The sequence below is a fragment of the Schistocerca nitens genome, chromosome 5 (genome assembly GCF_023898315.1).
Source record: "Schistocerca nitens isolate TAMUIC-IGC-003100 chromosome 5, iqSchNite1.1, whole genome shotgun sequence".
Classification (NCBI taxonomy): domain Eukaryota; kingdom Metazoa; phylum Arthropoda; class Insecta; order Orthoptera; family Acrididae; genus Schistocerca; species Schistocerca nitens.
In genome coordinates, this window is record NC_064618.1 from 128,930,436 (window position 1) to 128,957,022 (window position 26,587).

The 26,587-nt window shown below is 38.4% G+C and overlaps 1 protein-coding gene and 1 non-coding gene across 10 annotated transcripts in view; both read right to left on the minus strand.

Annotated features, from left to right (window-relative positions):
• Positions 1–26,587, minus strand: part of LOC126259969 (mesoderm induction early response protein 1) — a 188,196-nt gene that overhangs the window by 80,593 nt on the left and 81,016 nt on the right. The gene's annotated exons all lie outside the window — the stretch shown is intronic.
• Trnat-ugu (transfer RNA threonine (anticodon UGU)) lies at positions 15,734–15,808 on the minus strand. Its single transcript has one exon. It is a non-coding gene; the product is annotated as a tRNA-Thr (tRNA).

Here is a 26,587-nt window from a genome sequence, read left to right on the forward strand (position 1 = left end):
TATCAGATTTGGTTGAGACCCGGCATAGTACAAGCTTCAGATCATCCAAATCCAGCTCCCTCATGGAGAATGAGCAGTTGTAGGACTCTGAGTTGTTGGCCCTAACATCCATCTCACCCCTTTCCATGTTGGCACAGTAATGATAGAATACTGGATCCCAGCTGGTAGTGGCAGTAGTTGTTGCAAAATGCACTGCCATTGTCTGCATGATGTCTACGAGATTTTCTGCTGTTGGGCTGCACTTACACTGTCACAGAGATGCACACCTGACCCAGATTACCAAACAGCACCCATCAGTCAACCAAGGGACAGATGTCCTTCGAGGATGATATGAAGACTTTGTGATGCAGAAGTCAGCGGCATGCTGGATTACTCGTGTAATGCGGACCATCCACTCCTGGAGGCTGCCATGGTGTTCAAACACTGCCAGCTGGCTAAACAGCACAGAATTAGCTTTGCTAATCATCCATTGTGGTTGCGTCCTTTCAGGGAGAGCTACATCCAGTAGGTGAATCCAGAGAGGGAAGTGATCACTCGAACGAAGGCCATAAGGACTTCCCAGTCCGTGAGGGCTGGAGAGCAGAAAGAGAGGTTAATGGTTGAGGTCGACTCAGTAGCAGCATAGAAACAAGTGGGAGTGCCTATGCTGAGGATGTACAGTATGTACGATGTCAGGAGGCTCTAAAACCTGACTCCGAGGGCAAGTAGAGGTCAAGCCCCACAAAACGTGATGAGCACTGAAGCCTCCCAGTAGAGGAAATGGTCAGGGTGTTCTTCTATAGATCTGCTAGAGCCTCAGAGCCCATTACATCTTATGGAAGTGAGTACAGCAAGCAAGCAGTGTTCCTCTGACACACATGAAACTCAGTTCAACTGCTTGCAGGTCAGTAGCCAGGGGGAGAACAGAAGAATGGTGCACATTATCAGCAAACACAGCGACCCCTCCCTCGACCCTATCCCCAGTCAGGTCATCCTTGGGATGGAGGCTATAACCCAGTAGTACAGGGGATCAGAAATTTTAAAATGTGTTTCCTGCCGTTCCTGTACTAAAAGTTTCAGTTCCTGCACTTATGTCCAGAATCCATTAAAGTTACACTGTAGTATGGGAGCTATTTACCACGTGGGTCTTTCTGCCAGGGAGGATCGGTCTTGGGGTGAGATGAGTGTCCCAGGCTGACATCAAGGTCCACTGGCTCTGGAGACGAGTAGTCACAAACATCAGAGGGGGTGACACCAACATTATAAAACAGCTTACTTCCCTTCTTCGTCAGCAGTTGATTCTTTGCCTCTGACTGAATTTTTTGCTGGGAACACTTCAGAGCCACAGCCACTGAAGTGGTAGTGGCACTGCTGGACAATGGACCAGATTGAATCTCTGGAGGAGTAGGGAGCTCCACAGCACTGGTAATTACATAACCGGCAGCCTTTTCTGATGTTGTTAGCAAGGTATGGGTTTCGAAGTAACTGCAGCAGCACAAGTGCCCTGACAAATGCAAGTACAAGTGCTAACACTAACAACCTCTTTGTGTGCAGCAGCATTGGTCTTCCAAACTGGCTCTTTAAGAACAGAAGCAAAGTATATAATTAATGTGGGGGGCTGTGTGGCAATATACACCTTTATGGCCTCACCATATGGGATGGGCTTCACAGTTTTAAGTTCTTCTATCTTCCATTCTCAGCGCGCACCCATTCTGCTGGGACAAGGGAGAGTAGGAGGAGTTAATTTTGAAGGTTTCCACCTCAGTCCCATGAGCAGCTAGGGCCATAAGGATCTACTCACACCGAGTCCCGCTTGCCTGAATAAACCTAGTGGGTGGCCTAGCCCCCACACGTACAGTGCGGCTTTGAGAAGGCAGTATGTTCTCTATTTAAGGGGGGAGGGATGTTGTATCCACATGGTAGTTAGTTCATTCATACACCAGGCAGGCAGGCTGTGCAGGCAGCTGCTCTGTCAGGACAACATGCATAAATGGCACTCATCAAAACACAGCTACCACGAAGTTATATGTCACCTCACAGTGTATGGGGGTGCCAACCTCTCTAACAGACAGCGTGCCTGTTGCAGCAGAGAGCACTGTTGCATTGTTGGCAGGACACTATTTTCTACTCCAGGTCACATGCCCTCGCAGAACCACACATATAGCCATCCACACCCGACCATTTTGGGCACCGCCAAACCGTGCGAAGTCAGCTCTGCCCTACACCTAAAGTCGGCAGTATCAACAGTTCTGTCCGACATCATCAGCAGTTCAGTTCAGTTCCAGTTGACAATGCCAGCATTTCAGTTCCAGCACTAACAGTTGATAGTGCCAGCAGTTTCGTCTCAGCACTCCACCCTGTCAGACCTAGCCCATTTCACCCTGTTCTGAACCAGCAGCACTTCAGCTGTCACACACCAGCAGTACCAGCCCAGTAACATCCCAGGTCTTTGTGCCACTGCCTAACACAACTCTTAAGAGTTCATCGTGTAGGCACATCACAGACAACATCAAGGAAGAGACATTGTAGTTGTGATATTCGTCCAATGGCATTATAATTGAGTTTCATTTTGTTAATAAAGTTATTCTTTTAAACTGTCTTTGATAACTCTTCGGTATGAGGATATTTCGGTCAGTAACAACAGTTGTTCGACCAATTAAATGTCTGATCCAGCACAAGTCAGTCACTGGGTGACAAAAGAAGTTTACATTGTTCATTAATCTTCAAGTTGCTGAGATATGCCTTTAGTAAAGTTGTTAATTTATCAATAACTAAGACATATCTGTTGGGAGCCAGTCGGCTTTTAGTGAATGCAGAAGTGTTTGACAGCCACGGACTCTTGTAATATAAATGTACTGTCAAATGCAAAGAAACATTCAATATGTTAACTACAGTTCACATGCACGAATGTATGACTTAACATGCACCAAATGTACACTCATAGCAACTCCTACTTTTCATTGCAAGCTATCTCAGTTTCTTCAAAATTGCTTGAGAAAAAATGCCAGCAGCTGGTGTATGAGCACTGCTGTTCAAGCAGTATAGTGAGTCAGCCATCTGCCATGCTGAGGTAGGCGAAGAATATTTCATTCATTCTGGCAAGTCTACTGGCCCCTGTCTGCTGCTGTTGGTGCCACCACATTACTGCTACTGTGTTCTGTCCCACAAGATAACTTGAGGATAATCTTCACGCTGCTTCAAGCCACTTCATGTTGGCCTCTACTATACAGGTAACCTGCTTTACTGCTGTGCGCACTATTATGTAAGTTTTCACATCAACAATGTCACACAGAACTACTCATGACAATAGCCTCGCATAATCTATGCCTGTGGTAACAAAGGCTCAAATTGTGGGTGACTCAACCATCTACAACAGGACGGGTCCTCTGAAAGCAGAGCATCGCAAGTAGCTGAATTACCTAACCACATCATGGCTCTCCAATAGCAGTGGTCCACTCATATGTTGCATGACAACACTCTTCCAGCTTAGCCAAGCATTCACCCATTGGGAAGAATATGTGTTGCTATCTAAGAAAAGTTTTTGCTGCAGCCCAACAGTGTCAACATCCCTAAGACAAGGAAAACACATTTCCTCCCATATGGAGGTTATAGAAAAAAGCATCCCTTTTGTCCAAAAACAGCTAAAGGAGTTGTAGACAAATAAGCGGCAGGTGGAGACAGAATACCAATTCAGTTGTACGGAGAGTACTTCTCAGTATTGGTCCCATACTTAGCTTGAATTTATCATTAATCTCTTGCCCAGCAGAAAGCAACTGGAAAGAAGCACAGGTGACTCCAATGTATAAGAAGGGAAAAAGAATGAATCCATAAAATTAACTCTAGGCTGATTTGCTGCACAATCCTTGAGCATATTTTAAGTTAAAATATAATAAATTTCTAATATAAAATTTCCTTGAGTGTGGAAAGTTTCTATTCACAAATCAATAAAGATTTAGAAATCATTGCTTGTACAAAACTCAGCTTGCCATTTTCTCACACAATATATGGATGAAGGGCGACACAGACTCCACATTTCTAATTTTCTGGAATGTATTAGACACAGTGTCATACTGCAAACTGTTAACAAAGATGCAAGAACACAGAATATGTTCTCAGACATGTGAGTGGCTTGAAGACTTCTTATGGAATAATATAACCCAGTACGTTGTCCTGGACAGGTTGTTATCAGAGACAAAGGTATTATCAGGAATGGCCCAGGGAAGTATGATAGGACCACCCTAGTTCTTCGTAAATGTAAATAATCTGAAGGATAGGGAGTGCAGCGATCTGTGATTGTCTGCTGACGACACCATAGTGTAGGGAAAGATACAGGATGACCTGTATAGGATTTCTATTTGTTGTGAAGATTGGCACCTTCCTTTAAATGTGGAAAACTGCAAGTTAATGCACATGAGCAGGAAAAACAACCCTTTAACGTTCGAATATAGTATTAGTGATGTGCTGATTGACACACTCTTGTTGATTAAGTATTCACGTAACTTTGCAAAACAACATAAAATGGAATGAGCACACAAGGTCAGTTAAGAGGAGAGTGACTAGTTGACTTCAATTTATTGTGATAATTCCAGGAAGTGTAGCTCATATATAAAGGAGACCACTTACAGAACACTTGTGCGACTCAGTCATGAATACTACTTGAGTGTTTGGCATCCTCACCAGGTAGGAATTAAAGGAAGACATTGAAGAAGTTCAGAGATGGGCTACTAGATTTGTTACTGGTTAGGTCTGATCAACATGTGAGTAAGACAGAAACGTTCCTGGAACTCAAATGGGAATTTCTGAAGAGAATAAGACATTCTTTCCAAGAAATACACTCTTAAAAAAACGACACACCACAAAGGAACTATCCAAATGGGACAACAATCAGTAGATGTTATGTACATGTACAGACAAACAAATGTTTGTATTCCAGAAAAAATAGATGATTTATTCAAGAGAAAGATTTTCACAAATTGAGCAAGTCAATATCAAGTTGGTCCACCTGTGGTCTATTCGACTTAACAGATCTCTACCAGCCAGCGATTTCCTCTCTCCACTACCTCCCTCATCAGGTACAAGGACTACCTTACAACTAGTGAAAAAGGCATTAGTCCGGTCAAATATTCGGATTGCAAGGCACTTGTCTGCCAGAGCAATGCTTGCCAGCACAGCACTGTAACTCAGCACATTACAGATCCGTTTCATACTTTCACTCCAATGAGTCAGCAATATGAGGGTATCCATTTTGACATAATTGGATGTTCATCAACATAAGGATACCAATAGTGCCTGATAGCCATCACTTGCATCCCTCATTGCCCTGAAGCTCATCCATTGAAAGATGCAACACCAAAAACTATAGCCACAAACTTCTCTTGTGAGTGGGTTGTTTGTTTTGGCATATTCCACTGTGTCTCTGCCAATCAGGACAAACAGTTCGAGTCATAATTCAAATCACTCTCAACTTTCTACTTCTAGCACACTCCCAGAGTAAAAATTAGATAAAAAATAACTCCATTCAATTCTATGAAATGCTGCATGTTAGGTGCAAGGTGGCATAATTCAAGATGGCACCACAAAAGGCAATGTACATGTTACTTAAATGAATACTGATAAGGAACCTGCCTGCAAAATAAATCAGGTAATCTTTCAAATGCTTATGGTGAACATGTTGGTTGGTTGGTTGGTTTGAGGAAGGAGACCAGACAGCGAGGTCATCGGTCTCATCGGATTAGGGAAGGATGGGGAAGGAAGTCGGCCGTGCCCTTTGAAAGGAACCATCCCGGCATTTGCCTCGAGCGATTTAGGGAAATCACGGAAAACCTAAATCAGGATGGCCGGACGCGGGATTGAACCGTCGTCCTCCCGAATGCGAGTCCAGTGTCTAACCACTGCGCCACCTCGCTCGGTGGTGAACATGTATTTAGGTATGTACATAAATTAACTTTCAATATGCTGAGCCCAGTTAGAATATGTAATAAGAAAAGGGTGCTGCGCTAGAAATAAAATTATTTGAATTACACTTTACTGTAAATCCTTATTAACCACAATTGTGGACCATGGAACTAGAATTTTGGTGCACCACTTACAGCTGGTCAGTTCCACTGCTGCCGAGAGGATAGTAGTTTAGAGACATGTTGACTATATTAATAGGCATGTGTCTAAAGGACTTACAAATACAACCAAGTGCTGCCCTACATTGGTTTAAGAAAACCAGCAGTACAAAGAATTCTCAGAGAACCTGGAATGAATTAAATGCAATCAAAAAATTAAATATTTTCTCAATGTCAGAATACATGGAGTTTGCCCAATACAAGAATGAGCAAAATGGCAGCAGAGGTGGAATTCCTCATGTAAATGTAGGGCTTCAGTTAACATATCTCGAGCCATTTAGAGGATTATTCCACTATATCTCTGGATGGCAACAACCAGTCACAACTGTACAGAAATGGACACACCAGATCATATCAACTTGGAACATCATCCACTGGGAGACACAGAAAGTATCCAAAGGCAGGTTTTAAGAACCAGATACTTCCATATTTCTAGTACATGTCTAAAGTAAAACAGGTTTTTAATATTATAAAACTTCTCAGCACTGGTCTCATAAAAAGCAAGACATAACTATAATCAACAGCATGTACAGTATAAATGAGGAGGGTCTATAGCCAAGCCAAGGGAACAAGAAAGAAGTTCAACAGATGTATGAATACTCGGTGCATTAAGGGGCTCCGGAAAGGCTCAAAATCATGAAAAGTTCAATTTTTACTTTTTTGCGTTTTCTGAATCTGCAGACTATTACCTTTTAATAGATATATAATTTATTCAATTCCGAAGACTACAACTATTTTTAAATTTTTTGTGAAATGTGTTCTACATGGGCGTGACCCACTGTGGCGCTGTTAAACTGCTGTCAAATGGTGTTATTATTAACGTCCGTGTTCATCAGGTACATTTTTGTGATGTGAGATAAAGTATGTGTTGTGGCTAACCTGTGATGGTTCAATATATATCGCTGGTGTGATTGTCGATTGTTTCATGTTTATTTACTCTGTCGTTATCTCGAAAATATTCGTAATTAATTCTGTTTCTTGAGTCTCTGTTTTGTTGAAGTATAATAATGAGTAAAAGTAAAGTTATTAGAAATCCTCTGAAGGCTTTTAAGAAAAGGAGAAATGTTGGAAAGCCAAAGGTATGTGTTATTACTGTAAACAAAAAGACGATGAAAATCCCCAACATAGCTTGTGTCCCAAAGAAGAAGACAGTTGGTGTAAATATAACAAAGGATTGCTAACTGGTGAAGTTTACACTCATAAGCATAGTCTGCCTCATGCAATAATGGAGGTGATAAAACCTATTTTCAGAGACTTAGCAGCACCTGAACTGTTGAAAAAGTGTATTCACGGAAAAACTCAAAACCCCAATGAAAGTGTAAATAGTGTTATATGGTCGAGAATCCCCAAGACTGTATTTGCTGGAATAGAAACACTTCACTTTGGTGTGTATGATGCTGTTGCGACTTTCAATGATGGCAACATTGTAAGGTGCAAGGTATTTAGAAATATGGGAATGAAGATAGGTTCTAACATGGTACAAGCGATGCTTGCTTTAGACAAGGAACGCCTTCGGGCTGCAGACAGGGCTGTAAAGAGTCTAGAAATACAAGCAAGAGTAAACAGGAGGAGGAACAAGAGGAAGCTGGAGGAGGAGTTTGCAGAGGATGAAGATAATCCATCCTATGGACCTGGAATGCACTAAAAAGTTAATCCAATCTTTGTCGCTCGATTCCCAAAACTTTTATTTTCTCATACTAATTACATGTTTTCTAAGGATCTTCCAAACATATTTGTTTCAAACTTTCAGTAAATGTTACACAGTACCTTCTGCATAATTTAACACGGCCTTTTTCCAAAAAACTTTATATTTTTGAATATATAAATAAAAAATTGCAAAAAAATGTTGTGAATTTTCATTAAAATTGAAAAAAAATCATCTTTAATAACTGAACTAAAATTTTGTAAAATCCCTGTGTTAAGTTGTAGCCCATATTCCAGTAAATAATCTGTAAAAAGTTCAACTTCCTACCTCAAATACTTTGTGAGAAAAGATGTAATTTATAAGCGTTATTTTAACATTGCAAGTATAGGGCGTTCCGGAGCCCCTTAATGGCACTGTCAAGAGATGCAAGCATAACAGGGCTGAGAGGAATAAGTGATATTTGGCAAAAAGTGAAATAATTCTTTCTGATCTGCCACCATGCAACCTAGGGAGAGAGCAGAGGGTGAGGAGAGGGAGGGGAGGGGGGCATAGCAACATGTTGCTAGATCCGAGAGAGGTGACCAATCTGGTACAGAGCTTATAATGAAACTAATCACACTCTTAAATGTGTGTATCTTCTGGAGACCAAGTTAATACACTATTAAACTGTACTTCAAGGATTATTCATCATGCCAACAATGAAAGTAAAATAGTTGTAGTATGGGTATAGCATTAGCTAGTGTTACAGTAAATTTGTGGTGGTGGCAGCGGTGATAATAGTGCCTTCTGTGATAACTGCAGTGACAGCAGCAATAATAGCTGAATAATTATTTTGCATAATTATACTCACTGAGCTTTGACAAAACTATGTGTTTAGTAAGTGAAAACTGAGAGGTCTCTTCCTATTTTCACTAAGAATCTTATACTTTATTGCAGATATGTAGATGACATTTGTGTGCTTTACCAAGGTAGCAAAGACAACATTATCGACTGATAAATTCAAGGGAGGGCTCTAATTTGATCATGGATATTTATCATAACCATAAAACAACAGATTAAATTATTAGTGTATTATTGGTGTAGACTGAAACTAGTCTAATGTTCAAAAGCAAACTTACTTTTTAACTTTAAAAAATTAAATTTGCTTTCCTCTCTTATTTTGAGCCATTTTGTATTAAAATAGGACACTCTTTCAAAAATGCAAATATTAAAAAAGGTTTTAGTCTCTGTAAAAAATCGGGACTATTTCTATGCCTACACAGATGGCAAGAATAACAAATTTAAAAAAAAAACAAGAACACATTTACAAGAGTAACAGTATCCTTGGTTCAAATCTTTAAAAATGAAGGCCACATACTGAAAATAAGTGCAAATTGAACCTAAGGAGCACAACCTGGACATCCTTGAGGTGAAAATCCACATACACTGATCTAAAAATCCATCTAAAGTTGTTAACGAGCAAATGCTGGTTCTTCAGTATATTTGACTAACTGTTAATTGCTTAGGTAAACATTAGTTAGTTCTTGGTCAATTTTTATTTTTTATAATACGCTTGTCTGTTTCAGTCATGCACTTTATGGTACAATGTCACCATTGCTGATACTAGAGTATATATACAGTGTTCCTTAGTTTTTGCTATTGTTATTAAGGTGTGTCATCTTATTTGGCAGCTACCACTTTATTTTACCCATTCTATCTATTTGCCCATACTTTTGTATAATGTAATATGCAAGCTTTGTCTATGTACATCTTTTTAAAACACATCAGATGACTAATGGGGTGGTTGAGCTCTTGCTCCTTCATACTATACTTAACTACAATAAAAAGCAGAAAATTGTTTTATTTGTTTGTAAGCATGTTACCTCTTTACAGGCACCTATGCCAAACATACACAGTCATGTATTTCTGATGATGTCACATTTTAGTCTTACTGTTGTTATATATATTATAACATAATTTTGGTTTTAAATATATTTACACTTTTTTACTTTGTTGTTATCATCTCTGTAATTAAATAAATTTATCCTTCTGCACTGATCTTTCAATCCCACCCCCTCTCCTATCCCTACTTTCAGTAACATATACTGTATTGTTTTAGCAATATGATATGAGCATTGATTTACACTGAACTGCCAAAGAAACTAGTATAGACATGCATATTCAGATACAGAGATATGTAAACAGGCAGAATGTGGCACTGCAGTCAGCAATCTCTATCTTTCAATCCCACCCCCTCTCCTATCCCTACTTTCAGTAACATATACTGTATTGTTTTAGCAATATGATATGAGCATTGATTTACACTGAAATGCCAAAGAAACTGGTATAGACATGCATATTCAGATACAGAGATATGTAAACAGGCAGAATGTGGCACTGCAGTCAGCAATCTCTATATAGGACAGCAAGTGTCTGGCACAGTTGTTAAGAGTGGTTACTGCTGCTACAATGACAGGTTATCAAGATTTAAGTGAGTTTGAACTTAGTGTTGCAGTTGGCGCATGAGCGATGGGACACAGCATCTCCGAGATAGCAATGAAGTGGGGATTTTCCTGTATGACCATTTCACGGGTGTACTGTGAATATCAGGAATCCGGTAGAACACCAAATCTCCAACATCGCTGCAGCTGGAAAAAGATCCTGCAAGAACGGCACTAACAACCACTGAAGACAATCATTCAATGTGACAGAAATGCAACCCTTCCGCAAATTGCTGCAGATGTCAATGCTGGGCCATCAACAAGTGTCAAGTGTGCAAACCATTCAATGAAACATCATCGGAGCTGAAGACCCAGTCATGTACCCTAGATGACTGCATGACGCAAAGCTTTACACCTCGCCTGGGCCCATCAACCCCGACACTGGACTGTTGATGACTGGAAACATGTTGCCTGGTCAGATGAGTCTCGTTTCAAACTATATCATGCAGAACAGACACATACAGGAATGGAGACAACCTCATGAACCCATGGACCCTGCATGTCAGCAGAGGACTGTTCAAGCTGGTGGAGGCTCTGTAATGGTGTGGGGCATCTGCAGTTGGAGTGATATGGTCCCCGATACGTGTAGATACGACTGACAGGTGACACATAGGTAAGCAGCCTGTCAGATCACCTACATCCATTGATGTACATTAAGCATTCCGATGGACTTAGCCAATTCCAGCAGGACAATGTGACACCCCACATGCCCAGAAATGTTGCAGAGTGGCTCTGGGAATACACTTCTGAGTCTAAACACTACCGCTGGCCACCAAACTCCACAGACATGAATATTACAGAGCATATCTGGGATGCCTTGCAACATGCTGTTCAGAAGAGATTTCCACCCCCTCATATTCTTATGGATACATGGACAACCCTGCAGGATTCATGGCGTCAGCTCCCTCCAGCACTACTTCAGACATTAGTCGAGTCAATGCCACATCGTGCTGTGGCACTTCTGTGGGCTTGCAGGGGTCCTACACAATATTAGGCAGGTTTACCAGTTTCTTTGGCTCTTCAGTCTAGATTATGAACGTTATGAAACTTATAAACCACATTTCACAATTCAGCGTCCTTTTTGGTATATTTTTATATGTTATCTGTGTTGCTGAGGCTCATCATATGTAAGACCATTCTTTTACATCTTCCTGTATATTTTTCACATACGTTCAGCACTATGATAAAATACTACTAGGGTCAGCAATAGACCACCTTGCTTTATTAGGCATTATGTCATGGCTTGTGCCCTCAGTTACATTTTGGAATATGTCATATTCACATGAACCTGTACTGTCTGTATGAAGTTCTTCTCCCTGACTTGGTATGTGTCTTTCATGAACTCTGCATTGTATTTTCTTGTTTGTCTTTCAGCTACCATTACTGGAGTACTCTTGATTTTTGTGTCTTTTCCAGATATTTTGAACATGGGTATATGTGAAACTCATCAATAAAGCAGTTGCCTTACATCTAGCGACTTAAATATATATCCAGTGTCTATATCAGGAATGTTCAATATTTTAAATTTCATAATTCATAATATGGTAATATTAATTTCGCGTGACAACATGCACATCTTAAGGGGGGGGGGGGGGGGAGGATCAACATGCAGATTTAATTTTAACTTTTTACATAATTTAAAACTTAGTTTAACAATCTATTATTGCTTCTTCAGAAAATGGAGTATCATGACTGAATAATAGAAGGGAAGATCGGAAAGGAACGCACAATAATTTTTTCTTCTCTGTTATTGCAGCTGGAATGTTGTTTAACGACATTGCAGTTTGAAGTTTGCGCCAAGAGGCTTTGTTGTTTCCACATGCAGCTCTAGCGACAGAAACGTTAACTATGAAACAAACATGGCATGCACGCTACTGTCATCAACTTGTGAAGATCAGTAAAGAGGTATTCAATATTTGTGGGCCAAAGGGCATAAACTGAGTGAAATTCACAGGGGCATGTAGGGCGTGTATGGGGAGGATTGCATGTACCATAACAATGTCTCAAAGTGGCATGCTTTCTTTGAAGAGGATCACGCAAACCTTAGTGATTCATTGTGCTCCAGGTGGCTGATAACAGCTGCAAATGTGCAGAGTGTCAAAGCCTTTTGAGGCAGCAATTTTGAACAACCAGCATGTACAATTGCGAACCTTATCGCAGCAGTTCAACATTTCCTATGGTGCAGTGTATGATACTGAAATTTTGTATAGTTACTGCTCGCTGGCTGCCTAAGAACCTGACAGACAACCATAAGGGCCACCAAATGATGACAATCTTAGATCACTAAACACATTAAGCTGCAGTAGGGCAAAACTTTCTCAAAGGAATCATCACTGACGATAAGTCGTGGGCATACCACTATGTGCCTGAAACCAAGAAAGCCTCTATGGAGTGGAAACATGCTGGACCCCCAGTATATAAAAAAAAAAAAAAAAAAAAAAATTCAGTGACTCAATCTGCTAGGAAAGCGCTTGTGACAGTGTTCTGGGATATGCATGGTGTGTTATTGAAGGACTTGGCTGAAAATGGGACCACTGTGAATGGTGCAGCCTACTTTGGTTAAGTTATGTTGTGCCCTTACTGACAAACACCACAACATTAATGCTGACAGTGTCAAACTTCTTCATGACAATTCTTGCCCTCTTGTTGCTGCTCCTGTTCCTAAGAAAATCACCAAATTTGGGTGTAAAGTGCTCCAGCATCCACTATACAATCCGGATCTAGCACCACCTGACTTTCATTTGTTTGGTCCCACGAAGAAATTCCTGGTCGCCCAACGTCTTGTGACAGATGCAGAAGTGAAATCATCTGTCTGCAGAAGACTATACTCCGACCACATGGGCTTCTATAAACAATGCATATTGAAACTGGTACCATGATGGGAGAACATTGGTGACTATGTAGCAAAAGATATAAGTCCACTTGTGATTTTTTTTTGTTTTGTTTTCTTACCTATTAAACTTTTTGGTAACATAGTTATTGTGCATTACTTTCTGATCTTCCCTCGTACATAGCAATGAAAGTTATATAAGTTTTGAAAACACATTCACACTCTCACTTACTCACAAGACGCACACACGCACCCGCGTGCAGACGCAGACGCACACACACGCACACACACACACACACACAAGATATGGTACAGAAAATATACAATGATACTCAGAGATACGTAACAGCATCACTACAATAAAAATCTTTGGTTGGAAAATGATTTCATCAAAGAATTTATTGCCACAACATTTATTTATGTTTGATATGCCAGTGATTTTACACAGGAAGTGGAAGAAAGAAGAAGAAGAAGAAGAAGAAGAAGAAGACAAAAATTTGATTTAGTAGCAAATTTCTGAAGAGAGATCATAGTTATCTTTGCAGTAAAATAACAGAACCAACTACTACTATAAGAGGAATATGTTATAGTATACATCAGTGGGCTTCACAAAATGACAGAAATTGCAATTAAGAATTAAACTATCTTATCCAACTTTTCAGAATAATTTTCTAGATAAGAATTCCACTGAAATCTTACACTCGGCAGATTATTTTAGTTTGTTACATATTCCATACTTCATTCATTCTGTATATTGTAATAATATAAAAAAATTGTAACAATATTTAAAAAAATCAGTTTATGGACATTTAACATAGCATGCATTTAAATATGAGGTCATGCTAACCTCTTACAGACTAATACAAACAGTAAACAGTGTTTAGTTTCATAACAGAAGCAAATATAACATTCCTTTGAACTGAATAAGTAACAAGTTAGTAAACAAACATATTTCTCTGGAAGAGTTAGACTTTGTTGTCCAGCAGTAAATTGCATGCATGGAAACCTACAGGTTGAGGTATTGAATCCCGGAATTATCAGTCTGCCTTTAACCCTACCTTCACCTCTTAATAATGTGACGATTCATGAGGAATGACACACAGTATGAAATTTATGTTAAACTGTAGAGCCCCTTTCTGCACTAGAACTACTGGAGTAGGTTAGTAACACATAAGTCACTAATGTGGCATCCAACTGAAAAACCTGAACCGCTGTACCACACACAATTATATTATTATTATTTCTTTACTTTCTCAGACGTTAAGTCTGATTAAAAATGGAAAGTGACGACGCGGACCTTGATCAAGCGTCACTTCCTTTTAACTGTACGGTATATGTTATATTGCATTTAGGAACTTTCGGGTAATTGAACATGTATCAATAATTACAGATTTCTGTAGTTGTATATATAAATTTGGATGTAGCTGTATTGCATTGATGTACTGGTGGATATTGTGTGGTATGACTCCTGTAGTTGATAGTATAATTGGTATAATGTCAACTTTATCCTGATGCCACATGTCCTTGACTTCCTCAGCCAGTTGGATGTATTTTTCAATTTTTTCTCCTGTTTTCTTTTGTATATTTGTTGTATTGGGTATGGATATTTCGATTAATTGTGTTAATTTCTTCTTTTTATTGGTGAGTATGATGTCAGGTTTGTTATGTGGTGTTGTTTTATCTGTTATAATGGTTCTGTTCCAGTATAATTTGTATTCATCATTCTCCAGTACATTTTGTGGTGCATACTTGTATGTGGGAACGTGTTGTTTTATAAGTTTATGTTGTAAGGCAAGCTGTTGATGTATTATTTTTGCTACATTGTCATGTCTTCTGGGGTATTCTGTATTTGCTAGTATTGTACATCCACTTGTGATGTGATCTACTGTTTCTATTTGTTGTTTGCAAAGTCTGCATTTATCTGTTGTGGTATTGGGATCTTTAATAATATGCTTACTGTAATATCTGGTGTTTATTGTTTGATCCTGTATTGCAATCATGAATCCTTCCGTCTCACTGTATATATTGCCTTTTCTTAGCCATGTGTTGGATGCGTCTTGATCGATGTGTGGCTGTGTTAGATGATACGGGTGCTTGCCATGTAGTGTTTTCTTTTTCCAATTTACTTTCTTCGTATTTGTTGATGTTATGTGATCTAAAGGGTTGTAGAAGTGGTTATGAAATTGTAGTGGTGTAGCCGATGCATTTATACGAGTGATTGCTTTGTGTATTTTGCTAGTTTCTGCTCGTTCTATAAAGAATTTTCTTAAATTGTCTACCTGTCCATAATGTAGGTTTTTTATATCGATAAATCCCCTTCCTCCTTCCTTTCTGCTTAATGTGAATCTTTCTGTTGCTGAATGTATGTGATGTATTCTATATTTGTGGCATTGTGATCGTGTAAGTGTATTGAGTGCTTCTAGGTCTGTGTTACTCCATTTCACTACTCCAAATGAGTAGGTCAATATTGGAATAGCGTAAGTATTTATAGCTTTTGTCTTGTTTCTTGCTGTCAATTCAGTTTTCAGTATTTTTGTTAGTTATACATGACGGTAGTATCTGTTCCCGAAAGAACAGTTACCGTGGATGACCATGCAGCTTTGCTAGAAACGAAATGATAATTAAATGGACACCCTAGCTGCAAACAGGCGTTGATGTACTTTATTGGGGACATGTTGAAAATGTGTGCCCCGACCGGGACTCGAACCCGGGATCTCCTGCTTACATGGCAGACGCTCTATCCATCTGAGCCACCGCGGGCACAGAGGATAGTGCGTCTGCAGGGACTTATCCCTTGCACGCTGGGTTTGCTGTGACTGCTTGATCTTTAGGTTTCAGATAAGTTATTCCATGTGTAAGTGTATCAGGGAATATGTATGGGTATGCAATGTAACTGTTAAATAATTTAGTTAGATGTGAATGTGTTGAGGTGAACTACTTTAGCCAGAAATTTGCTATTTTATCATTTCCAGGGGCTTTCCAATTGTGTGTAGAATTAATTGCTAGGGTGACTTCATGTTGCAAAATTATCACTTCAGGCATTTGTGGTATCATCTTGTATGAGTCTGTTTCTGCTTGTATCCACCATGCATGTCTGTTATGTTGTACCGTGTTTGACCATATGTTGCTCCAGAAGTGTTCCATGTCTGTTATGTTTGGTGGATTGTCTATTTTTATGTGTGTGTTATCTATTGCTTGGTAAAATTTCTTTTGGTTTGTGTTGAATGTTTGGTTTTGTTTCCTTCTATTTTCCATTTTTTTTATCTTCTAAGTCGTTTGGCCAATGCTTGTAACTTCTGCTTCTTTTCATCTAATTGCTCTATTGCTTCTTGTTGTGAGATTTTACCTAACCTTTTTCGTTTTTTGTCTGATATTTCATTTCTTATAAATTGTGTTAGCTGTCCGATGTCTTTTCTCAGTTTTTCTATTCTGATCTGTAGCCTGTGTTGCCATGCTGGTTTTGTGGGTTTCTTCTGTGTGTTGGTTGGTTCTGATCTCTGCCTAGTGTGTATATTTAGTGTAGTGAGTGCTCCTACATAAACCAGTAGTTGTAACTCTTCCATAGTTGTGTATTCATTTATTTTGTTGTGTATGATTGTGTTGATAGTTTTTATTGTTGTTTCGACTTGTGGGCTATTTGGTGGTCTATGCAAGAATGGTCTAATGTCTGTATTTGTGTCTTTGTATTCTATATATGTCAACTGAAATTTTTCTTCTATATCTAACATGTGTGTCACTTCATGTTCTATTTGTGTTTGTGCTGGTGGCTGTCTTAAGACTTCGTTTTCCTCTGATTGTTTAATTGATGTGTGTTGTTCTTTGTTTGTTTGCTCTGGGATGTTTGAGTCTATTACTGTATTTTCTTCTTCTTATAATTGCACATTATTTTGTTCCAGTATTTGTTGTACTTGTTGTTTGATGTTTTCTAATGCTGACTGGGGTATCCTGTTATTTTTTATTATTACACGGACCTGATCAGCTAGTCGCTGTTCTGTTAAAAATTTTAATTCCGGGTATCTGGTAATAAATGTTGTGTATACTTGTGATCTGTATCCAGTTGTGTTGGTTCCTAGGTTTGTTGCTTGGTAATAACAGAACATGAGGTGTCGATTAACTTCATCTGACCATCTCATCCTCTGTCTTTGTTTTCCTTTTAGGGTGGTTGCAGGAAGCATATCCTGCAAAACACCTCTATTTGGATTTAAATCATTTTCCAGTTGGCTAGCAGTGTCATTACCATTGTGGGCGGGCATAGGGTTCAAGAGTCGTCCCCGACCATGACGGCGCTTGTCCGAGGCTTCTTTAGTTCTGTCCTGAACCAAGTAATCACACTAAAAGGGGGGTTAGCCCTATTAGTGGTTTGTTCTTTTCGTCGCCTTTTACGACTGGCAGAACATACCGGAGACCTATTCTTTTCCCGGGCCTCCACGGGGATTATTATTATTATTATTATTTCTTTACTTTCTCAGACGTTGAGTCTGGTTAAAAATGGAAAGTGACGACGCGGACCTTGATCAAGCGTCACTTCCTTTTAACTGTACGGTATATGTTACATTACATTTGGGAACTTTCGGGTAATTGAACAAGTGTCAATAATTACAGATTTCTGTAGTTGTATATATAAGTTTGGATGTAGCTGTATTGCATTGATGTACTGGTGGATATTGTGTGGTATGACTCCTGTAGTTGATAGTATAATTGGTATAATGTCAACTTTATCCTGATGCCACATGTCCTTGACTTCCTCAGCCAGTTGGATGTATTTTTCAATTTTTTCTCCTGTTTTCTTTTGTATATTTGTTGTATTTGGTATTGATATTTCGATTAGTTGTGTTAATTTCTTCTTTTTATTGGTGAGTATGATGTCAGGTTTGTTATGTGGTGTTGTTTTATCTGTTATAATGGTTCTGTTCCAGTATAATTTGTATTCATCGTTCTCCAGTACATTTTGTGGTGCATACTTGTATGTGGGAACATGTTGTTTTATAAGTTTATGTTGTAAGGCAAGCTGTTGATGTATTATTTTTGCTACATTGTCATGTCTTCTGGGGTATTCTGTATTTGCTAGTATTGTACATCCACTTGTGATGTGATCTACTGATTCTATTTGTTGTTTGCAAAGTCTGCATTTATCTGTTGTGGTATTGGGATCTTTAATAATATGCTTGCTGTAATATCTGGTGTTTATTGTTTGATCCTGTATTGCAATCATGAATCCTTCCGTCTCACTGTATATATTGCCTTTTCTTAGCCATGTGTTGGATGCGTCTTGATCGATGTGTGGCTGTGTTAGATGATACGGGTGCTTGCCATGTAGTGTTTTCTTTTTCCAATTTACTTTCTTCGTATTTGTTGATGTTATGTGATCTAAAGGGTTGTAGAAGTGGTTATGAAATTGTAGTGGTGTAGCCGATGCATTTATACGAGTGATTGCTTTGTGTATTTTGCTAGTTTCTGCTCGTTCTATAAAGAATTTTCTTAAATTGTCTACCTGTCCATAATGTAGGTTTTTTATATCGATAAATCCCCTTCCTCCTTCCTTTCTGCTTAATGTGAATCTTTCTGTTGCTGAATGTATGTGATGTATTCTATATTTGTGGCATTGTGATCATGTAAGTGTATTGAGTGCTTCTAGGTCTGTGTTACTCCATTTCACTACTCCAAATGAGTAGGTCAATATTGGTATAGCATAAGTATTTATAGCTTTTGTCTTGTTTCTTGCTGTCAATTCTGTTTTCAGTATTTTTGTTAGTCTGTCTATATTTTTCTTTTAGTTCTTCTTTAATATTTGTATTATCTATTCCTATTTTTTGTCTGTATCCTAGATATTTATAGGCATCTGTTTTTTCCATCGCTTCTATGCAGTCGCTGTGGTTATCCAATATGTAATCTTCTTGTTTAGTGTGTTTTCCCTTGACTATGCTATTTTTCTTACATTTGTCTGTTCCAAAAGCCATATTTATATCATTGCTGAATACTTCTGTTATCTTTAGTAATTGGTTGAGTTGTTGATTTGTTGGTGCCAGTAGTTTTAGATCATACATGTATAGCAGATGTGTGATTTTGTGTGGGTATGTTCCAGTAATATTGTATCCATAATTTGTATTATTTAGCATGTTGGATAGTGGGTTCAGAGCAAGGCAGAACCAGAAAGGACTTAATGAGTCTCCTTGGTATATTCCACGGTTAATCTGTATTGGCTGTGATGGATTGGATTGGAATGACTCCTTACCCTCTCCCTTAAAACCCACATCCTTTCGTCTTTCCCTCTCCTTCCCCTCTTTCCTGATGAGGCAACAGTTTGTTGCGAAAGCTTGAATTTTGTGTGTATGTTTGTGTTTGTTTGTGTGTCTGTCGACCTGCCAGCACTTTCATTTGGTAAGTCACATCATTTTTGTTTTTAGATATATTTTTCCTACGTGGAATGTTTCCCTCTATTATAACCATATTGTTAAATAATTTAGTTAGATGTGAATGTGTTGAGGTGAATTTCTTTAGCCAGAAATTTGCTATTTTATCTTTTCCAGGGGCTTTCCAATTGTGAGAATTAATTGCTTGGGTGACTTCATGTTGCAAAATTATCACTTCAGGCATTTGTGGTATCATCTTGTACGTATCTGTTTCTGCTTGTATTATTATTATTATTATTATTATTATTATTTTACTGCAAGACACCGGAGTTACTGGAAGTTAAATTTATGCTTGACTCTATTTTTACCTTCAGTAAATTACATAGGCTGCTATGTTCACTTTGTTCTTTACAATGCATAAGAGTGTTTGCTTTACGTTCCTTCGCAGCATGAAGCATTTATAAATTAATATTTACTACACTGAAACTATCCTGAGCCATAGGTTATGGGCCCAGGATTCATCATCCTGCTGTAATTAAATTTAATGTAGCACAATTTACTAAAACAAAAATGTGTATTATTGAAATTTTACAATTCGCACACAAATAAGAACATTGTGGGGTATCTTGGAGCTGACTAACAAGAAGAGAGAATTATAATAAGTGGCAGTTTGCAATGATGATGTATCTGCAACATGAACAACTGTGGGGAAATTGTGGCTGAAATGCAGGTACGTGCTGCAAGAGCAAAAGTAACTTTATTAATTCATCTGTTGGTTTACAGGTATGTCCAGAATATTGCATATGCAAAGGAACCATGGGCTAAACAGAGAAGTCTACAAAGATTCCGGGTTTCATATAGAATAGGCTTGCTGAGAACACTTCTGATAACACAAGTACAAAGCTGCTCATCCATGGAAAATGACATGTCAAAGATCATTTCTACTTGCAACAAGTTGCATGGTTTAAGATCTTAAGTAAAGACAAATGGGACTGTTCCATTCCAACTGCTGAGCTCCCTGATGAGCACAAGCTAATGATTATGAATTTGGAAAATTCAAGTATTTCAACCACGGGAGAATCAATTACGAAACAGTCACTGAAAGAGGTAATGGGCGACATTTTCTGAAAATAATCATCTGGTACTGCAACTCTTCAGCTTAAAGTGTAGAATGACTGAAATCAAAGAAGTGTCAGAGCAAAGCCATATGCCATTGGCTAAAGCAGCAGTAGTTGTGACACACTTCATGGCACCGACATCAGGGAATGCCAATACAACACACTGCTACATAAGACTCGTGCATCTACACATATTTCAAAGTGCTTGTACAAATTTAATTCACCCAAGGCAATGACCAGTTCAAAAGTTATTGCAGCCACAATGGGAATATACTGTAGAAAGAATTAACTCACAAACTGATACTCTTACAAGCAGTACTAAGAGAAGAATTAAAGTACAGGATGCACTGAAGCTCTCATATGTGTGATATTGTGAAGACTCTTGTTGTCACAGCATCTCTTGTCAATGGAATGCATGAATTAGATTGACTGCCAAATTGACCAGCTGAGGCAATGCTGATATTGTCACCAAATGATGCTGGCTGGGCACCAATGATCTAATATAATGACGGTTCTTTTTGGCCACAGGTAAGAAGCATATAATGGCTATCAACAACCCAGTGTAAAATATTAAGGAAATAAGCAGACCAGACTTCCTTTCCAGCATGCTACCTCTCAAGCTGACAAGCCTATTGGAATTAGTTCATTCAGATGTGTGTGGATCAATGTATAATGCATCAATTGGAATAGCTAGGTACTTCCTGACTCTAATCCATAATTACTCAATAAAGGTTTTTTAATCATTTGAACTTTTGAGAAACTTGTTGAAAACTGGAAAGAGGATTTGAAACGTACACAATGGAAAGGAGGAATTAAATGTAAAATTGACAAATTTTCTGAAAGAAGGAATCAGACAACTGTATCTCACAACCCACAACAAAATGATGTAGTGAAATTGTCCTAACTATACCATTCAAATCTAAGATACCGATGAAGTTCTGCACAGAAGCACTCTCTAAAGCAGAGCCTCTTTCTAACAGATCACTTACAAAGTCTCTGAAAAAAAATTATGCCTGAGGAAGTATTGTCAGGAAAGAAACGAGATCTTCACACCCAAGAATAGTTGGTAGCAAATAAAGTACATATCTAAATTTCAAAGGTCATTGGGAGGGAAAAAAAAACACTAAATTTCTATATGTAGGATACTGTGAAGAAATTACACCATACAACTTATTTGAACCTAGTCATTGGAGGTTACTAAATTCAAGGGGTGTCTTTTTCAATGAGGAACTAGTTTAAAAGGTTTCAGTAAAATCAACCACTTCTTATCATCCAAAAGATCAGAACTATTTATTCCATTCACAAATGAATAAGAGGATGAAGTAACAGAAACAAGGTAACAAGATGTTAAATTCAAACCTGCTACTACTCAAATAAGTATAATTTACAAGACGTAACCACATATGAAAATAGAAAAGAAGAGTTCAGTCTTAACAAAAAGATGTTGAACCATTTAAGGAAATTCAGCTACTGAGAAGATTTTCCAGAATATTTAAACTTAGAGAAATGGATGAATATGTTTTTCATCATTCTAAAGAATTACCTGATTCACATACATCAACACTGGCAGAAGCACTACAAATGTGAGAGTCTTGACAAATGACTGCAAAGAATACAAGAAGAATTACGACTGCACAGATAAAACCAAACCCATATAAAGATGGTTCTCCCATTAAACAAAACAATGATTAATACCAATATAGTTTTAAAGCAAAGAAAGAATTACAAGGGAGCATTATGTTCTATAAAGACCACCTTGCCGTCAAAGGTCAGCAAAGAAAGGTTTAGATCAGGGGTGTCCAAACCACGGCCTGCTTGCAGCCCAAAGAAAGTTTGACTGTGTGCCAAGAACTGAGCTCTATAACAAGGCCAGACAAAAAAAAAGCGAGTCCACAAAATTCTGTTTACGTGAAGTCATAATAAACTGAATATTTTCAATTTGAAACTTATGTCCCACGATGGTCCTCTCACATTGGTCCATCCCACATTCTGTTTTCTTCCAGTAGTTATTGTTAATGTTAAGCACATTATGTGCAGCCCAAAGGCACTTGTCTTCTTCCAATGTGGCCCAGGTAAGCTAAAAGGTTAGACACCCCTTGTTTAAATTGTGACGAGCCCTATGAGCCAGTGATTAGGTACAACTCATTAAGATGTCTGTTAGGACTTGCTACAGAATTGCTGTGACAAGATAGTGATCATCTGACCATGAGTAATAGTTGCAATTTGGAAGCTTCTTTTTGAGATTCACATTTACCACTGCGGTTTGAAAGAGACTATTAGCTCACTTGGTTAGACGATTTATCTGAAGAGCCATGGTTTAATCCCTGTATAGCCATAGATATTTTTCGGCCTTTTATCACGTCTTTCACCTCTAATAATGATTAGTGTCAGTGACAATGCTCATTGCACAATGGTTTGGACTCCTTATAACAGGATAATTCAGTTCACTGGTTGAAGGATGGCACTCCAACATACTAATACCTAATAAAGAAAAGTGGTATTCAAACTGAACTTTGGGATGAGGACAGGTTCCCTAGAATGAAACAAAAATTGCTACTCATTCCTTATGAAAACATTCTTTATGGGTGGAGTTTCTGATGGTGCAGGAAATGAAATCATTTTCCAACATTATTCTGGACATGGCTGCCAATCAATGCCATGATATTAAACATTGCTTTTCAATTCTGTGACTGGTCACACTATGTTTTTACTTTACTTTTTTATTTATTTCCATATGCAATAAGAGCATTATTCATGCATGGCCTGTTTCAGCCACATAAAATTGTTATCTTCTGACCTGTGAATGACAAGCTGCTTCAGGATACATACGTAGAAAAACTGCTGAGAGTACATTTTTCCATGTTAAGTGACAATATACTTTCCATCGGAGATGTAAAACTTGTCAATCCTTTGAACGGTTCTTTGCCTTCTTCTTCTTGGTTGGCTCTACAGTCCTTGAAGAACCTTGGCCTCCTGTATCACCTGCCTCCATTCTTCTCTGTCCATCGCCTTCCTTCTCCAATTTCTTATTCCCATCACCTTTAGATCTTCTTCAATTTCGTCCAGCCACCTTTTCCTGGGCCTACCTCTTCTCCTTCTCCCGTCAGCTTTTCCCATGAAAACTTTCTTGACACTCGGGGTTTCTGGCATTCTCTGTACATGTCCTGCCCCTCCTATTCTTCCCTGCTTAATTTTAACATTTCCATCTGTTCGGTCTTTTTAGTTCTACATTTGTCCTTACTCTCCAGCCATATTACTCTCTCACTGCTCCAAAAATCCTTCTAAGTATCTTTCTTTCCCATCTCAATAACCAGTTCTCCTCCTTTAATGTCAATAGCCAGCCTTCTGATCCATATATTACTATAGGCTTTAATATGTTCGTATATATTTTGATTTTTGTATTCTTACTAACATTTCTGGAATTAAATACATTCTGCAAAGCAACCATTTCCACTCGCTATCCTTTCTTGAATTTCTAATGTTACTTTATTGTCCTCCATTACTACAGAACCTAAATTTTAAATGTTTTCACTCTTCCATATTCTTTCCCATTCATTACTATTGAATTCTTTTGGCCATTTATATTGGGCTCCCCCATCACCATATACTTTGTTTTGTTTATGTTTCTAAACCTACTTCTCTTGCTGCTTCCTCTAATGTATCATAGGTCGCCATTAGTGCCATTACATTCCTTGCCATTAATGCTATGTCATCCGCATATGCTACCACTTGAACGTGCCGATTAAGTATTGTTCCTCCTGAGTTTATCAGCATTTTCAGCAACACCTTTTCTAAAACTAAATTAAATAGCATTGTAGAGATTGCATCTCCCTGTCGTAGTCCCCTCTGTACTTGGAATTCACCAGACAGCTCTTGCTCTATTCTTACTTTACACACTGTTGTTTTCATTTATGTTAAATTGACCAGTTTTAGTGGGATTCTAAATTCTTTCATGATCTGTGTAATTTTCTTCCTGTGTAGGCTTTTGTATGCTTGCTTAAAATCAATGTACAACTCATGTTAATCGCTTGTCATACTCATAAAACTTCTGTAGCAGTTGTCTTAATAAAAATATCTGATCCATCACAGATCTGTTCCTCCTAAATCCGACCTGATAGTCCCCCAATATCCCTTCTATTATCATTCCTTCAAGCCTGGAGGCTAAAATTTTACTAAATATCTTACATGTTACGTCCAAGAGAGTGAATCCATGGTAATTGCTACATTCTGACTTGTCCCCTTTTTATATCTAATGGGCAGATAATTCCCATGTTCCAATCCTTAGGCATTACCTCCTTTATCCATATTTTCTTTATCAATTCATGGACTGCCTCCTTCATTTTCTTTCCCCCATATTTTAATAATTTGGCTTCTATGCCATCTTCTCCTGCTGCTTTATTATTTTTTAGGCTCTTGATAGCATTCTTCACTTCCTCTAGCTCTGGTACTACTCTCTCTTCCCGATCCTCTACATCTAACTCTGATTCCAATTCTGAGTCCTGTTCCCTTTCATTCTCAATCATGGTTCCTTCTTATGTATCCCCTTCTTTCCCATCAAGCAGTTTGGTAAAATACTTTTGCCAACTTTCTACGGCTTTGCTTTTATCTCCAATCAGATTTCTGTCCTCCTTCAAATATTTTGTTCTTTCATAGAACCTTCTGATCTCTTTATTGTCTCCAATTTCGTCCAGCTGCTCTATCCTTCTCCTTTCATGCTGCCTGTTCTTTACCCTACAAAGCTTGTCCACTCTTTTCCTCTTTTCTCTGTATTCTTCTGCCGCTAACCTCATGTTCCTTTGCAACATTCTCCATTTCACTTTATTTCTCTTGTGTATTACCGTTAAGCATTGCTCATCGAACCACTTAACCACCCTTTTGTGTTGTTCGCCCCCCAGTATCTCTTCTGCAGCTACACTAATGGCAGTTTTCAATGACTCCCATTTAGTTTCCACAGTATCTTCATTCCCTGTGTTTCTCCCTGCTTACAATATCTCTTCTAGTTTCCTCCAATATTCTTCCTGTGTTTCCTTTGTTTAGAGTCTTTGTATATTGTGTTTCATTCTTGTCTTATTCCTTTGGTTTCTTACCAAATCTATATTCTGCCTATATCTAATTCGTACTAAGTAGTCTCCATCTGCAGCTGCTAACTTCCATAATATCTGATGCATGCCTTTTGTCTATGAGTACATTTGGTTTCTTGTGTTTCCATCTGGTGATACCCATGTACATTTCTTAATATCTTTCCTTGAGAGACAGGTGCTTTTTATTATCATATTCTTCCCACTGGCAAAGTCTATCAGTCTGAACCCATTATCATTACTGTCACTGTGTAGGCTTTCCTTTCCTATTATACTTCTATATGCCTCTTCTTTCCCTATTTTTGCATTCCAGGTCTCCAAGTATTATTTTCACATTTTGCATTTGAATTTTACCAATTTCTTCTTCCAATTTGGCATAAAATATATCCTTTGCATCTTCATCTGCTTCCTCCATGGGGACGTAGACATTCACTATTGTAATCAATGCCATGATATTAAACACTGCTTTTCAATTCTATGACTGGTCACACTATGTTTTTACTTTACTTTTTTATTTATTTCCATATGCAGTAAGAGTATTATTCATACATTGCCTGTTTCAGCCACATAAAATTGTTATCTTCTGACCTGTGAATGACAAGCCGCTTAAGGATACACACGTAAAAAAACTGCTGAGAGTACATTTTTCCACGTTAAGTGACAATATGCTTTCCCTCAGAGATGTAAAACTCATCAATCCTTTGAATGGTTATGGTTTTATAAAATGGCATAGAACTTCCTGGTACTTTATGGGGGGAAAAAATTGGAAAGGTCTTTGGCATACGGCAACAATTACACTGCACATAGTTCATGTCAAGTGATCTCAGCAGCCAATGATACTAGACATTCAGAACACTGGACACATGATGTAGTCAGCCAATAACAACATCATTGTTAAGTAGTTAGAGCACACAAACAGAAAAGTTAATGGTTTCAATTAATATACATACAGCATAGCTACAAGAAAAGCTTATGTTTCACATATAATATTGGT